This window comes from Canis aureus, chromosome 20 (genome assembly GCF_053574225.1).
Source record: "Canis aureus isolate CA01 chromosome 20, VMU_Caureus_v.1.0, whole genome shotgun sequence".
In the NCBI taxonomy this organism is placed as follows: domain Eukaryota; kingdom Metazoa; phylum Chordata; class Mammalia; order Carnivora; family Canidae; genus Canis; species Canis aureus.
Window position 1 is genome coordinate 9,599,568 of NC_135630.1, and position 16,957 is coordinate 9,616,524.

The 16,957-nt window shown below is 41.0% G+C and overlaps 1 non-coding gene across 1 annotated transcript; it reads left to right on the forward strand.

Annotated features, from left to right (window-relative positions):
* Nucleotides 1-11,805: 11,805 nt before the first annotated feature.
* On the forward strand, nt 11,806-11,912 carry LOC144292025 (U6 spliceosomal RNA). Its single transcript, XR_013359562.1, has one exon. It is a non-coding gene; the product is annotated as a U6 spliceosomal RNA (small nuclear RNA).
* Nucleotides 11,913-16,957: the final 5,045 nt, after the last annotated feature.

Genomic DNA, 16,957 nt, shown 5'->3' on the forward strand with positions numbered 1-16,957 from the left:
TTCAGTCCTTTGAGTAGCTTCTGACTTGGACTACGTGTGCTCTGCACAGAGGTGTCAATGAACACTGTGCCTTCCCCGGCACTATTCTATGGTTGTGAGGAAAAAGAAATGTCACCGGAAAATGAAAGCACAATTCACACTTAATATGCCCCAAATCACTCTTCGAAGCTTATCTGCTTTTCCAGCAATTTTGTGATAGATATCGTTGCTTATGTTGTGTTACAAGCTGCCCACAATCAGTGTTTTTTTTTTTTTTAATAAGAGCTCATAAGGTGAATGACAGTATAGCCACCACTATCTGTCTCCAGAGGTGTTTGCACACATATATCTATGTATAGATCTATACGAAGAGAGGAAATAGACCAAGTTGACCTATGATTCTTTTCTTCCTAAAGTTTCCCTGTGTCCGTGTCATAGCTCTGATCTTCAATCTTATTTGGCAAGTCACAGAATGCGCTAGTTTATCCAAGAGATGAAAAATGGCCTATTTTTTGCCTTCTGAATTTCAATGAAAGAAGAGTATTTGTCTTCGCTATTGATCTATTCCATTGAGTAGTTCTTGTGATGATTACCACTTTTCTATATTTATAGAGAATCAGCACTTCATAAATGTCAAAAGGCACTTTGCTTTACATAAGTGTCAGTGTTCTAACATTTCACAAAGTTAGCAATTATCATGAGAACCACGTGTGCAAACAGGAAAATAAATAATTACTGAGGGAAGTAATTTTTTTCTTGGTAGAATTGGAAAAGGAAGCAAAGTCCTTTATTATCTATCTTATTTTGGTCGCCTGCCCTTGACCGTGGAGTCACTGTGAGAAGGGGACTTTCTCATCTCCCCTTTCCACTTGGTTCTGTGCATCAAAGGTCCCCCCTCATGGGGCTTGAATATTAAGTGGGCTATAAAAATCTCCTGCAATGTGAGATGCTTGTACTGGGACAGAGAGAATGGCATTTCGGTCCTAGGAACCAGAAAGGGCAACCTTGTGGGGTCCTCTGTAATTATTGTATTAAAGTTTACAAAGAAACTTCTATATATTTTCATGACACTATAGGTGAAGATATCGGACAATTTTTTTTAAAATTGAGGGGTGGAGGGCTTCTAAATATTGCTTAAGAGCTGTCCTGACCATTTACCCTTCACTGAACTGACCAGCTCTTTCATGTCCAGTAGGCATAATCTGTACTTGGAGGTTTGGTTTTTTGTGTGTGTGTTTTGGGTTTTTTTTTTTTTTTTTTTTTGGTCCTCGATAAGGCTACTTTGAAAAGTTGTCATAGCAACACTGGCCACTGGTCACAGATAATATAACAGTGTGAGGAGGTGGCCTCCACTGGACTCCAGGCTTTGTCAGTTCCTGCTGCTGTGTGCTGGGATGGCTTGTTCAGAGACAATGTTTTATTGCAGCAAAAATGCTCTATGTGGAGACCCCTAGAAAAGCCATATCTGGGTCTCAAAATGGAGAAGCCACCCAAATCTCCCCCTCTGCCCCCAGTACCCCCACCACCTCCACCGTTTAATGAGACCTGTGTCTATTTTCTTGGCACATGGATTACCATTCTCCACTAAGTCACTTCCGATCACGTGCTTATCAGATGGTGCTAAGTTGGGGCTGATGGTGTTTTCATGGTAGCTTTGGGTGAAACAGGCAGCTTTTCAGCATTGTGTGGAAACCCTGTCCAGTGTTTTGTTGTTGTTCAGTGTGCCAGCAAAGTTTGAGATGTCCTGGGTATTTTTCAGTAGAATTATGTCACCTCTACGTGGTTGTTAGACACGTTATGGCTCTTGCATTTAATGACTGTGCTAAATGATTTTCCTCTCATAGTTCAGAGGGGTAGTTTGCAGAGCTCTGTGTATTTCAGGAAACTGAAAGGACTGATGAATTCCATCTGTCTTCCTGGCACAGATTTTTGCTTCAGGTTTTCTGTGTTAAGGGTCCTGGGCTGTCACATTTATGTTGATTGACTTTTCATGTCTTTTCAAGGGATGGAAAAATTTCTGCTTTCATTATTTTGTTCTCGTTTGATTTCAGGGGTTTGGTTTCTGGTATTTTGAGAAATCTTTAGGATTTCTTTCAGGGTTGCATCTTTTCTAGTCCAGCTCCCCGAGGCCTTACCCAGCTCTGCCTCCTTTGTTTTCATTTTGCCAGCTTCTCACTTTGACCCTATAGGAACATGATAGGCACCTAATAAATTCCGATTGTGTTGAATTTTGGGAAGGACAGAGAGAATGCACAATTTGGATGAACGCTATTTTAGTATAACATCTCCATGCCGAAGACTTTCAAAGGGTTATGGCCTTATGTCAGGAAGTAGAATGGAGCTGAACTTCTCCTGCTGAAAACTGGCCATTCCCTGCTTGAAATCAAGCACAGATGTGTTGGCTGCAGGCAGAGTGTGTGAACTGACACAATTTTACAGACTGATCTGATAATTGAGAATATTCATATATTGCAAAGATGTCTGTGACTGCTGTGGGAAGCTAGCAGAAAAAGAAGACAGTCATTCCTGCTCTGGAATAAGCCATTTCTATGTTCGCGTATTTCTATCAGATTTATTGCCATGATTATTTTAAATACTCTTATGTAGATTGAACAAAGAATGTATTTTGCCTTTCATCCCAATGACTCTGATGATATGTGGTCCCTGATTTTGATCAGCTGAGGTAGTGCTATGTGAGAGAGCAATGCAATCATAAATGAGAAGGCAGTGAAGATAAACTGCCCTGTCCTGCCCACTCACCTCCATCCTTTAAACACAGATTGACTCTGGGACATGAAAGGACTACCAAGTAGTTAACCTGCATGAACAGCAGTAGAGCTGCAACAGATGAACTTCCCTGTGATGAAAGCATCTCATGCCTCCTTAATTACGTCCCCAAGGATGTGTAGATTTTAACAACCAGAATGGCCACATTGCAGTGGCCACATGGGAAAGAAGGGAGAAGGATGGAAAACCAGCGGATTGAATTACGCAGGGACTGGGGTTCTCAGAATTCCCACAGGAGGTGGGGAGGAAATCTGAGCATGGTAGGGGGTAAATCACAAAGCATCTTGATATGGTTTCAGATTTCCCACTTTCCTCTAAACCTGCAATGCCCCCATGTAACTCAAGAATTGGATTTTCATAATTGAAAAGATTCTAGGTTAAAATGTCTACATTTCTACCTTCCCAATGTGTGTGTGGGGGGATGTCACATGGAAAATACTTCCTGGACTCATCCATAGTACTGACCTGTAGCTCTAAATGGCAAAAGTTAAAAATATCAAATGCCACTGTGTCTCCAGATATAGAGGACCATAATGATAATATAAATGATGGGGTCCCATTTACTATTTAAAAGATGTTGTAGAAAAACTAAATGCCATGAATGTAGGAAATATGACTGTCATCTGGCACTCAGCTGGTGCTCAATAATTATTTGAATCAAAGATGATGCGGACCCTGCTGCCTTATCCTATAATTCAGGACAATATCTTTACTATATTTTGGTTCAAATCATCAACCATCTACTACCAATTATTTGCAAGGCACTGTGTTAGGGGCTGTAGAGAATAGTAAGATACAACTGGTGGTGGCATTGGTGGTGGTGGAGGTGACTGATACCACAAGACAAATACAATATTTGCTTCACACGAGAGCTACCTAAAAAGTGTCCCCAAAGGGCGTGATGCGGATGTATGAATATCACTTCTAGAGCACATGTTATAGTTGCAACCGAGTGGTAGCCACTGGTAGCACTCACTCAGGCATAACGAAGGGGATACAAGACTGAAGGCATATTTGTAGTTCAGAATGAGTACATGTGGTGGTTTTATTGAACTTTTCCCTTTTAAGGGTGCCGCGTGGCTAGTTGGGTGAAGCCATATTTTTAACCCAAATGACTTGTGTTCATATCTTATTTCCACTAATGGCTAGCATTGTGAGCACTGTAAATCCCTGTGGTTCTTAAGTCTTTTATCTCCAAAAATAGAAATAATATTCCCATTAATACTAATTTTCAGGGTTGTTGTAAGGATTAAAAGAGCTAACGCATATAAGATACTTAATACAGCATCTGGCACGTAGAATAAAGACTTTTCTCCATCTTTTCCTCTTTTTTCACAGGGAGGGCTTGCCCACGTCATCCATTAGTCTGATGGTTTTACCTTTCTTCAACCATTTACTGTTCAGTAGCACTAAAGAAACGTAAGAAAACTGAGACTCTGTGACTAATGAGGTGGGCATTGCCCAAGATGGAGGGGTCCCAATATGCCTGCAGAATGTCTTGTCTGTGTTTACAAAACCTAGTGTTGATATTGAGGGAATCATTTGAAGCCTCTTCCACACACATAATCTAAAATTCACCTCATTCACTGTTGAACTATATTTGAAAAGTAGCCAGCTTCTGATCATGAATTTTTGTTTGACTGATGAATATTTTATTCACAATATGGCATAGGCCTATTTTCATTTCCTTCCATATTTGGATTTTTTTTTTCATTTTGCTAAAATTGAATGACAGTGTACTTACGACTGAAAGTGGAGGTGGATTACATTTTTTTTTTTCTTTCCTGGAGTTTCAGGCTCTTCCAGGTGTTAAATGGATTCTATTACATAGTTTCCCCTCTGGCATTTCTTGGATGTTTCTAGTTTCTCTTTCTTTCTTGAAGGTTTTCTTGAAACACAGATTTTCTCTCCATGTCCCTATTTTTCTTTTCTTCCTCCTAAGACTCTTATTGAAAGCCACCAGATTGTAAGTTCCCTGAAGGAAGTCTTCCTGTCTTAAATCTCTTTGCTCAATAAATCCATATTTATAAGCCCAAAGCCCAGGAGAGTCTCCAGTAGATGAAATTCCCTATTTGCAACACTCAGGTCTTTCTTCTAGTCACCAAAGCATTGTCTTCATGGAACATTGTTTCTAATTCTCCTGATAAGTCAGAAAACCACAAAACACTGTGCCTGGAAGGGCCACAGCAAATAGATATTTTTATTCATTTTATACAGTATGTATATTAATTTTTGGAAGATCTTGAAAATATGCTATCACCATGGCTGATTTTCCAAGGTTTACTACATTGCTTGCTCCAAAAATTTTTCCTCCATACTGTTCAGGTCTTACTGTTGTATCTCATATTTAAATAGAATCACAAACAAATACAAAACATATGGCAATTGGCCTCATTTTTTACTTATTTATTTAATTTTTTTTAGAGTGAGAGAGAGAGGGTGGGGTGGGGCAGAGGGAGAGGAATGGAGAGAGAGAACCCCAAGTAGGTTCCATACTCAGCATGGAGCCCAACAAGGGACTCCATCTCACAACCCAAGATCATGAGCTGAGCCGAAATCAAAAGTCAGATGCTCAACTGACTGAACCACCCAGGTGCCCCCAACTCACATAATTTTTAAGTCACTCTCTCTCTTTAGAGGCATACAGGCAATTGATATTCTTCCCTTTATTACATAACAGATTTTTTAAAAAAGATTTTATTACTGAGTGAAATAAGTCGATCGGAGAAGGACAAACATTATATGGTCTCATTCATTTGGGGACTATAAAAAATAGTGGCAGGGAATAAAGGGGAAAGGAGAAAAAATGAGTGGGAAATATCAGAAAGGGAGACAGAACATGAGAGACTCCTAACTCTGGGAAATGAACTAGGGGTGGTGGAAGGGGAGGTGGGTAAGGGGTGGGGGTGACTGGGTGACAGGCACTGAGGGGGGCACTTGATGGGATGAGCACTGGGTGTTATTCTATATGTTGGCAAATTAAACACCAAAAAAAATAAATTTACAAAAAAAAAATAAAAATTAAAAAATATTTTATTTATTTATTTAGAGAGAGCGTGTGAGCAGGGAGACGGGGAGAGGGAGAAGGAGACAGAAGAATCTCAAGCAGACTCCCCACTGACTGAGGAGCTGGATGCGGGGCTCGAGTCCCAAGATCATGACCTGAGCTGAAATCAAGAGTTGGTTGCTCAACTGATTGAGCCACCCAGGCACCCCTACGTAATAGATATTTACTGAGCACTCATATTCCAGGCTCTGGGCTAGTTTCTGGAAATACCCAGTAAGCCGGAGACCTAGGAATGAGAGTTCATAGCTATAAAGCAAAAATTTTCCAGGCTTCGTGCAGTTCATATTCAGTCAGGGTGTTTGAAGAGATATATTCAGCTTCTTAGTTGGAAGAGTACAGATTAGGACTTCTGCTGGTTAAATAAAGCCCAGTTCATATTTTGCTAAACTGTCAAAGATGAGGGGAAAATTTTGTTTCCTCAAATTCCAGCAGAGATTAGCAAAATTATCTTAAATCATTTAAACTTAAATTATTATTATTATTATTATTATTATTATTATTATTATCACTTAAACTTCCTTTTATTCAGACAGGCTTTCCTCATTTGTTAGAAAAACTGACCACACCGACTGTCAGTTACTCAGCAGAACCTGGAGAGGTATGTCAAGAGCTGCACTGGAATCTGCAGAATCCTCGTTGAGAAGTTGGCGGGAATAGTTTGCTAACAGGCATTCTTAATAAATGATAAAAATAACCTTTTAGATACTTAAATCATTTTGCTGCCAAGGGCATATAATCAGGCCCATTGCCAAATGCTAATTAATGATACAAGTGGAGGATTTTATTTAAATTTGTTATACTAATATGTTGAAATATAAATAGAAACTGCCAATTGAGAGAAACTTGTCAAAGGGTGGAATGTGTAAGGTGAAGGAAAAACACCAAACTTTAAAATAATAGACCTGCCGTGTTATGGAAGGTCATTGAAATAGAAACTTGGCAAAGAAGGTAATTTGTTTGTAAAAAGCTTTGTATGATTTAAAGCACTCCAACTACAGAAAAATATATAAAATAATGAGGATTGTTTTAGGCTCGCACTTATTAAATAAGATGAATTCAACTCAGTTGTGAGGGAGGGTATGGCTAGATGTATGGTCTGAAGGCTATCTCTTTGGGGGAACATATTTGCTTATCCTAATGTTTACATTTCTGGCTGGTATTAATCCTGAGTTTATTTCCAGCCCCAGCGGCTGCTGATGTCATTTTAAAGGTCTTTGTAGTTTGCAAGGAACGTTCACAGTAGGGATAGGGTATCACCAATGGCCAATGGTTAGCAGCATCTCTTCCATGCTCAGCAGAGCCATGACATACTGCTCCATCCAGAGAGGTCAATCTGTTTTCCAGTGGGAAGCCCCTTGGTTTGGCCTTTTGGCCCCTTTCTTGCTCCTGCCCTGATGGCTATCAGGTTGGCTAAAGGCCAAAGGTCCACCTAACACTAAGAGCGCAGTGGGGCCGCACACTGTTCTCTTCTTACTGGATGTGAGCAAGAGTGAGGTGTTTGTTTTTTTGCCTGGTGTTACTGGAAAGATTGGATCTACAGATCTCTGGACTGTAGTCTGGCAACTAACCACTTAAGTTAATGAAATGATTAATTCTGGTTAAAGAAACAAGCACTTGGTGTCAGGGAGCTGTTTATAATAATCAGTTGGATGGGATCCTCTTTGTGAGGCACAGAAATAGTGAGTGGGGACCTGGAGGTGGTTCCCGCATTGAGCAACACTGTCGGGTTTCACCTGCTTTGTTCTGGTGGCTTTGGGATTTCCCGGCTCAGTGTCACTGTTTATGCTAATTTCCCTTCCTAAAGTCAGCTTCCTCTGGGTCCTTCCTCTCTTTACCTGCCTCCATTCCATCTGCCTCAAAGGCCCAAATTCCAGGTTCACTGCAAAGACCTTGGGGCACTCCATCAACAGTTGATGCCTCATTCAGCTGAAAAAAAAATTGGATAAATTTAGAATGCTCTGGATAAATGGTACTTATTGCCTAGAATCACGTGACGCTTGTCAGAAACAGCCTTGTTTTTATTTATTTATTTATTTATTTATTTATTTATTTATTTATTTATTTAATTATTTCAGCCTTGTTTTTATAATTGCTTGGATACCTGTCTCTTCAAACGAGACTTCACGTTGGGGGAAGGCCAGGGTACCACACTCTGCGTTCCCCACATCTTCGCACAGTGCCTAGCTTAGGAAAGGTACACAGTAAATATTTGTTGATGACCTAATGAATTAACACAGAGGACTGAACGCTAATGACCAGTGTCATCAATAAACTGGTGACTGCAGGGTGCCATTGTCCCTGTGAGGCTACACTGTCCCGTTCTCCCCCCACCCCCCTTTACTGTGGCTCTACTGCCAGAAAGGGGCCTGGATGCATCTCATTAAGTGAAGCATTAACATTTTAACACACATCCAAATGGCATAAACATCTGGGTCTGCTCAAGATAGACACATTCCAATCTGCATTACCAACCGACTACAGAATGCCTGACAAGGCTTTTCAGTGTTTCTTTTTGCTTACAGAAGATCTCAGTCAACATTTGGGTTCTTGTAAGTGTGGGGTGATGAAACTCCCTTGGCATCACAAAGAGATCGTATTTTTAGTTGCCTTTCTCAAGACCTGACATCTACCTTGAACGTGACGGACAAAATAGACCCCTTCCCTTTACAGAGGAGGAAAGTGAGGCTCACAGAGAGCAAAGGACCTGCTTAAGGTTGCTCAGCTTGCTATTGGCAGAGCAAACCCCCAGTTTCTGTGTTCTTCCTACCACCCCTCTGAATACAATCTAATTCACAGACAGCAATGCTATTTTTTTTTATGATGGTGAGAGATTTACTTTTTTTAATTTAAAAGCATTTATTTATTTATTTATTTATTTATTTATTTATTTATTTTATTTATTTATTTTTAATTGGAGTTCAATTTGCCAACATATAGTATAACACCCAGTGCTCATCCCATCAAGTGCCTCTCTCAGTGCCTGTCACCCAGTCACCCCCACCCCCCGCCCACCTCCCTTTCCACCACCCCTTGACCATCAGCTATAGACCAAACCCTTAATTTTTGACTCTTTTGTATGCTTTCTAGGTATCATCCTGAGCTATTTTTACCCTCAGATGTTAAGCCTGGAGCATCTCTCAGGTAGGCTAATTCACAGATGAGGAGACTGTATCATATATAGGGTAAAATAATTTGTTTGAGGTCACTGACAACGAAGCCCATGTAGAAATGATCCTTAACGCCATTGGAGCTTTTATTTGGACATTTAGTTCTGGCAAAGAAAAAAAAAAACTCATTAACTTCTCTCTGCTCTTGCTGAGCTGGTCCCCCTTGGGACCAATAATAGGCATTTTTTTATCCTCTTTTTTTTTTTTCTTTTTTTAAGACCTCTCCAGGCGTGTGTGGGGCCGCAGGTGAAGCTGGGCATGTACCTGACAACTGAATTCTCAGCTTTAGAAATTAAGCAGCATTATGGACTGTTCTGCTTGCTTTCTGCGGCGACCCCCTGGCTCCCAGCCCTCAGAGCCATCGGAGGGGGGCCTCTGCATCTCAGATGTCTGTTTGGTCATGGTGGCAGCTGTGAGGCCACTGATACTGGTGCTAAGTGCTGCCTTTTGGTTCTACTCATGCCCATCTTTAGGCTTCTGAGTGTCAGGGGATTCTCCGCCGAAATGGAGACTGGCTCTCTTCCATTTCTTTGCCTCACTTGGGCCCTAAAACATCACAACTTGGGTATACAGTCACAAAAGTCGCTTTAGAAAACAGTTACTTCAGGGGCAGCCCGGGTGGCTCAGTGGTTGAGCATCTGCCTTCAGACCAGGGCCTGATCCTGGAGACCCGGGATCGAGTCCCACATCGGGCTCCCTGCATGGAGCCTGCGTCTCCCTCTGCCCATGTCTCTGCCTCTCTCTCTTTGTGTCTTTCATGAATAAATACATAAAATCTTTAAGAAAAAGAACACAGCTCCTTCAGACCTTGTCCTCTCTGACTTGAGGAACCATATGAAGCCAAGTGGCAGGGCGGGAATAGGTCCCTTATTACCTTCCCTGTGTTCTTCATTTCTCCCTCCCAGACTCTCCTAAAACAAAAAATAATTCCTTGCCCTCCTTGAGCAAAACAACAAAAGAATCTTGTATATCAGCTCATGCGAATAATTGTTGGAAAGGATGGCAGGCCCTGTTCCTCAGATGAGTGGGCAACACACAAATGTGAAAACCCTTGCTCTTTCTGTCTTCAGATTTGTACTCTGTGCTCTGCATTTTGACATACATTCTCACGACAATTTGGAGCTGTCCCAAATTTACAGGGAGGGACCCAAAGCTCACCGAAATTAAGTCAAGATTAAGGAACGTACCCAAGTCAGGCAGTAATAAGTAAAATATCTGGGGTTCTAACCCACATCTGGCTGACTCCTCAGCTGATGCTCCTTCCCTGGGCATACTTGCCTTGGTGTTATGCAGCGAACTTTAGGGTACGTAACATTTGCCTGGCATGCTTGTTAAAAAAAACAAATCACTGGACTCTGTCTGAGGTTCCAGGGATTGTCATACCCTAGGTGATTCAAACCATAGGACGCTATGGAAAACTCTGGCGTGAAGGATGTCTGTGGGGCCAGGAGCAGAACAGGATCTGTTAAAGTAAGTGGAGTGGGATCTTAATGCCAGACTTGCTTCGTGGCACTGTTTTCACTGGAGCCTCTCTCATCTGGGGCCAAGGTCGCAGGGATTGTTAACACCCACGTCCAGGCGTGCATGTGGATGAACACAGCACTTCCCGAGGTCCCCCAGATCATCTGCTTCAGAGTAGGGCTTTTAGGTAAAGGTTGCAGATACCCCAGTACTTTCACAGATCTACCAATCTGTATGCTGTGAAGCCCAGGAACCTGCATTTTTACCCCGCTCCTAGCTGGATGTTATGCACAGTCAACACCAGACATAAAAACAAAGACATAAACAAACCCAGAAGCAGATTCAGTAAATAGCTCTTTCTATGCAGCTTCCAAAATTAGTCTGTGTTCCTGTGTTTCAGTGGCGAATAAATGGGAAAAAAAAAAAAAAAAAAGTATGACCAAAGGCATCTCCAGGTTTGATTTCAATTAAATTTGTCGTCTGGGCTGGGCCTACCTGTTCAAATCAATACACAGAGAGGAAGGCAATGAGAACATTATGAGAAACAGACGAAATCAGAGCATATCAGATGAATCCTTTTCTTTCCCCCCAGGTCCGTGGAGTGTACACTTCCTAGTTGCTTTTCCCCACAGGCTTTCAAAGGAGACGCTGGGACCAAAGTCCTATGAGAATGCGGTTGATTGAAACTGCAAGAATATTGGAGCATAAGGGCTAGAATTAATTAGCATCCTTAAAACAGCAGCACTAGGCCCTTGAATTTTTGGAACATATGAATGGTAACTGTTGATTTCTCAACCCAAAGCAGAACATCTGTTCTTTTGCAGAGAGTCTAGCAAAGATTGCAATGCAGAGTCAGGTGGGGGTAGTGTTGTTAGGATACGCGGTTCGTACCAGAGCTGTCCATTTGGATTTATTATTAGACAGCACTCAGTATAATTGCTTTCTCAAGAATTTTTAGATGTCTGACACATTCACTGTACATCTTGTGGGGTTTTATTGGGCCTTAATCCTCTGTAAAGTTATTCTAATCACAAACGCACATGAGAAGTATCCATAAAGTGTAACAATCTGTATTCAGAATTAATTTTTCATTAAACACAATTCATTAATTCCCATCAAGTCATATGGGGATCTTGACTTGCCTGGATCTCTGGGAGATCTAAACGAGCCAGTGAAGGAAGGAAAGGGTGCAGATGAAGGAGGAGAAAGGAATGGGTACAGATGAACTTCTTGTTTCTTAAGAAGTAAATGACTATCCCCAAGAATAAGGTAGAGGCAAAGCAAATGTAACACTTAAAAATAAACAGAATTAAAAAAAAAAAAAAAAAAAAAAAAAACAGAATTGTGCTCGCTTCGGCAGCACATATACTAAAATTGGAATGATACAGAGAAGATTAGCACGGCCCCTGTGCAAGGATGACACACAAATTCGTGAAGCGTTCCATATTAAAAAAAAAAAACAGAATTATTAAAATTAAGTCCAGAGACTCACGTAGTGAATAATCATACATAAGGTGTCATGATTTTTTATCATTTCCTTATTTCCATTTTAACTCAAGGAGTCCAAGAGACCTCGGGTCTCGTCCCAGCGATACCACACACTCGTTCCGTGGTCTTGGGGACGTCATTTAAATTTTGCACTTAAGGAGAGTTTATGTAAAATGGGGATAATCATTCCTTCCTTTCCTGTGCTCCTATGAGGATGAAAATATAAAAGATCCGTGCAAGGGCCTAGCGAAGTGCCCGATGTAGAGGGCATTTAAAAATGCTAGTGACTTCTCTTCCTTCTCCTGTTGCCAAGTGCTATGCAGCTGATATTTTTATGTTCAGACTTGATGGAATTGGATTATTTAGTTGCCGCTTCACTAAATTAATTGGAAAGTGAACAGCTGACTACATTAATTTTCTGTCTGGTGCTCTACAAACAAATACGGGTTCTTGTTGTTAGCTGAAGTGTGTGGAGAGCCATTCGGTTAGGACTGAGGAGCAAGGGGATGCTTGAAAAGCAGGTTCACTTTCATTTTTACTCAATAGATTATGGTTTTCATTCCATGGTGATGGAAATGAAAAATCAAAATATTGTGGCATTCTCTTTTGTTGCACAGTCTGCCACGCTTTTGGATACCTGAGGCATCCTGCGGAGTCGTGCGTGGGGGAGAGGGGTTAGCAATGGGAGGTGTGACCTGGGGGCAGGCGCTCCTGCTCCTATGGCCTTAGCTTCTGCTCCTTTTGTTTTGGGATGCCTCTGTTCCCTTTCAATGGCTGATATTCTGGTAGGCCTTAAAAACATTAAATATGCTTCTCCACTAGTATTTTCAAAATTTATAAACTCAAGAACTTCTTATACGGTATAAAGAGGCCTATCAAGTGGAAAATGAGAGATCGACAACCAGATGTAGATCATTGGAGGCATTATGAACTTGGCTTTTTCCAATTTATACCTTAATGGTCTGATCTCTGGTTACCTTAAATTGGCTGGATGGCGAGTGATTAACGCTGTTGTGGGTAGAGCTGGCACCTCTGGCTTTTCTAACAGGCTTCCAAATTATGCCATTTGTTAACTAAATTAACTCAGCCTGGTGATTTTATTTCTATAGTCTCCGTCATTGGTGAGTATTATCTCTGTGATTATCTCTGTGATAGGGAATGCTTGTAAGAATTTAGATTTCACCTAGCAATTGTTAGCTGCAATTTCTCTTAGCTGCTTTGTTATTATTATCATTTTTTAAAGATTTTTAAATTTATATATTCATGGTAGACAGAGAGAGAGAGGCAGAGACACAGGCAGAGGGAGAAGCAGGCTCCATGCAGGGAGCCCGACACGGGACTCGATCCCGGGTCTCCAGGATCAGGCCCTGGCCCAAAGGCAGGCGCTAAACCACTGAGCCACCCAGGGATCCCCTGCTTTGTCATTATTGCTTTGACACTAGGAATCGGAATTCCTCTATATGAATAGAGGGGGAGAGATTAAAGTTAAAAATAAAAGTAAGTAACATATTTTCAGCTTTCACAGAAGATTCCCAAAACACCTTTCAAGGATTCCTCATGCCTTAATCTCGAGAAGGTAAGGGAGAGCTATCTTTTTATAAGACAAAAACGATAGTGTATGATTAACTGTACACTGTGACAGTAACTTTCTACTTTATTTCCCTTCCGTAAGGGTGACATGGAGACAGTGGTGCTTCCGGAGTAAGTGACAGAAATGAAATTAGCACTAGGATTCGGAATCGACACTCTGGACTGCCGTGGAAGACAGACCGGCCAGTTATGAAATGATGAAGTCTGGGTTTTTCTGTATCGATACCTATCATCTATCTGTCTGTCTATCAATCATCTGTCAGAGAGCCAAGATTTGGGTAAAGTCCATGCTGGTGAAGCTCTCATGGATATGGCACATTAGTGGATTTGGAAGACACTGAAAAAAAAAAAAAGTCTAAATTTAAAAAAGAAATGTAGAGTGGCTGTATTGGTTCAGATAACCTGGCAGTAAAAACAAATCCATTCCTGTGATTCCTTCTCCTATGCTCCCTTGCACAAGGTATAGCGTTCTCTTGGCAGGTTTTGTTTTGTTTTGTTTTGTTTTGTGTTTTTGAGTCAGCGCCAGAAGGAAGACACACAGGTGTCACCAGCGTATTTTTTCCAGAGCCTCAAAAGGAAATTTCAGGTAGATTTCGTTAGGAAATGGTATTCATTGCTGAACTGCAAATTAGATTGCAAGTGCTTTGGGCATTCTTAGTAAATTATATAGCTAAAACCTGGAGCTATACTAAACCCTTTGAATTTAATTTGACTGCTGGCAGCCATCAATGGTTAAAAGATTTTAGAAAACCTGAATGCTAATGCTTGAACATGCTGGTAGGGGAAGTTGTAGAAAAGACAGGTGGCTCAGGGAGCCAAATAAAACACTGGCCTTTTTACAGACTATTCAAAAACTAATACAATAAAAATGAATATACTGCATAATATCACAAGCAGCGCTAATGTAATCAAGGCCCACACAGCCCGACGAGGTGCAAGTTCATTTTCCACCTTCGGAGTGGTTACTAGTACCATTTACCTCTTCCCTCTACAGTCTTTATTCTGGGAGGGCTCGTCTCCGCCTGTATTGCTGGCCTGTGTCCTTTTGCATGCTAATGCAATATTCTGTTCTAACCTGACCATAACAGATTAGCAAACAAACAAACAAACAAACAAACAAAAAAACAAAAAAAAAAATAAAAAACAAAACAAAAACCCCCCCAAAAAACCCCCAAACAGATTAGCAAGTGTCCCTGACTCCCTTTTTTTGCCTAATGTGATTCCAGTCGAGCAGGGAACCTGACGTTTGTCTTAAACAGTCCTAAGCATTTTTCATATGAAATTCAATTAAACTATTTCCTAGTCTAAGTGTCTGTTCCGTTTCTTACCTTTCAGCAAAATGAAGTTTTCCTTCCTGTGAAAATACTTAAAAGCAAGCAGTTGGAGGAAGGAGGGAGAGGAGCAGGTGGGGGCGGGAGGGGGCGCACCGTGCTGTTTGGCGCAGTCAGCTAATTGTTCTAGCCTTTGTTTTTCTGTTCTCCTTGAAGATGAGCTGTATTTTAATTACCGCATAAAAGATTTGTCTTGATTAGATGGCTAGGAGGTGTCAGTGCTTCTGAAAGAGAGGGAAATGCACAGAGCAGGGAAAGGAGGCAGAGGCAGGAAAAGTGGATTTATTTTGGAAACTTCCTAAGTGTCTGCTTTCTCCTTCTCCCCTGGCCACCGCACACCTCCTTCTCCTGCAGGCTCCATTTCAGGTATAAGAGGAGCCTTGGGATATTTGATGACATGGAGGCCTGAGATTGGACCCTCCTTGCTTGGGATGAGGAATGTACAGATGAGAACTTTGCCTGGAAAGAAATCAGGCCAGACCTCTCTGTCTCGATGGCATGAGAAGTAGCTACTACCATGCAGCATCCAGGACTTGCTGGCCTACCTCCTGAGATTGAAGAGAGAGCAGAGTTGAGACCCTGGGTGGGCGATGTGGGAATCAAGATAAACAAGGCTAAAGCCTGTCCTGGCATTGCTCCTACACAGTGGGGAGGTGGGGGAGACAAATAAATGGGTCCCCTGCTGCATGGAATTTCTCTTAGAACATGCAAAGGTGCTCCAGGAGGACAGGGTGGAACGCCCAAGGTCGCCACTGGGGCTCCATCTCCCCGGGTCGCCACTGGGGCTCAGGACCCCGGGATCATGACCTGAGCCAAAAGCAGGTGCTTAATGGACTGAGGACCCAGGTGCCCCTTGGAGCAAGATAAATTCCTAATTAGAGTGTTTTCAGTGTAGGCTTGCATGTAAAGCAAAGAAAAAAAAGTTGATATTTAGATATCTCAGGCCCCTAAGTATTGCTATTAAACAAAACCCAGACTCCATTAAGTGTACATTTTTCAAACAGCCAACACAATTAATGACATCAGGAGACCATTGCTCAATTCCCCAACATTTTGTTTTGTTTTGTTTTTTTCTTTCTAACAGAGCCTTTTAAAGAGAATATTCCTCAAGGGAATCTGACCTATCTCCTCTTTACTCTAGACATTTTTTTTTGACTTTTTAAAATTAACAGAGATATAGAACCTACTTTATTTAATACATTGGTTTAAAATTAGTGTATAAGGCATAAATGAGTTTGGCTTCACCTAATAGCTAAAGAAGCAGTAGACATTTAACCTAAGGTAACATTTAGTTGTATAAAGAGCTTTTTTTTTAAAAAAAATGCAAAACACATTTGATTCATTTATATTTTAAAAGGACAATTTCCAACTTCTTTATAAAAGTCAGTATGAGACCCACAACTACCATATTTTCCACTTATTTCCTTTTTATTATTAAACTTTATTATTATTTCCTTTTATTATTAAACTCCTTTTTATTATTAAATAGCATTTTCAGTGCTCTCAGTGAAAGGGCTTTTCAAATCCTGGTTGCGCTAGGGGAATAACATAGCTGTCCGTTGTCCACCAAGTGAATTTTACAAGGTACAGGAGGGAGGCAGGAACTTGGAGACTCCGTCATCATCGTGTGTGAGAATCAGCCTTGGCCTGACCATCAGGTTGATTCTGGGCTAAGTAAACATGTTTCCTTTGGAGTTCAAGCTTTCAGTGTTCAGGACCATTGCCAACGAGTCGAAATGAGGGAAAAGAGTAAGGAAAGTGTTAAAAAAAAAAAGAGTGTTGCCAAATCTGGAAAAATTTGCATCATACAATGGCATCATATTTTTATCATGGAAGGCATAATTTTCCCTATCATTGCCACTCGAGTTTGTTTTGCTAAAAGTAAGCAATTATTGAATGCCTGATGAATATGTGATCTAGATGTGGCCGTTCATATTTAAGTGGATGCTATTTTCTTTTTTTTCAATCCTACTTCTTCAACTTTTTGGTTTTAGAAACTACCCAGGACATTTTGAGGTCCAGAAAGATCAATAGATGTTGAGGCTGAATTTTATAGGATGTGGAAATACTGCAGTAAATTTGATTGG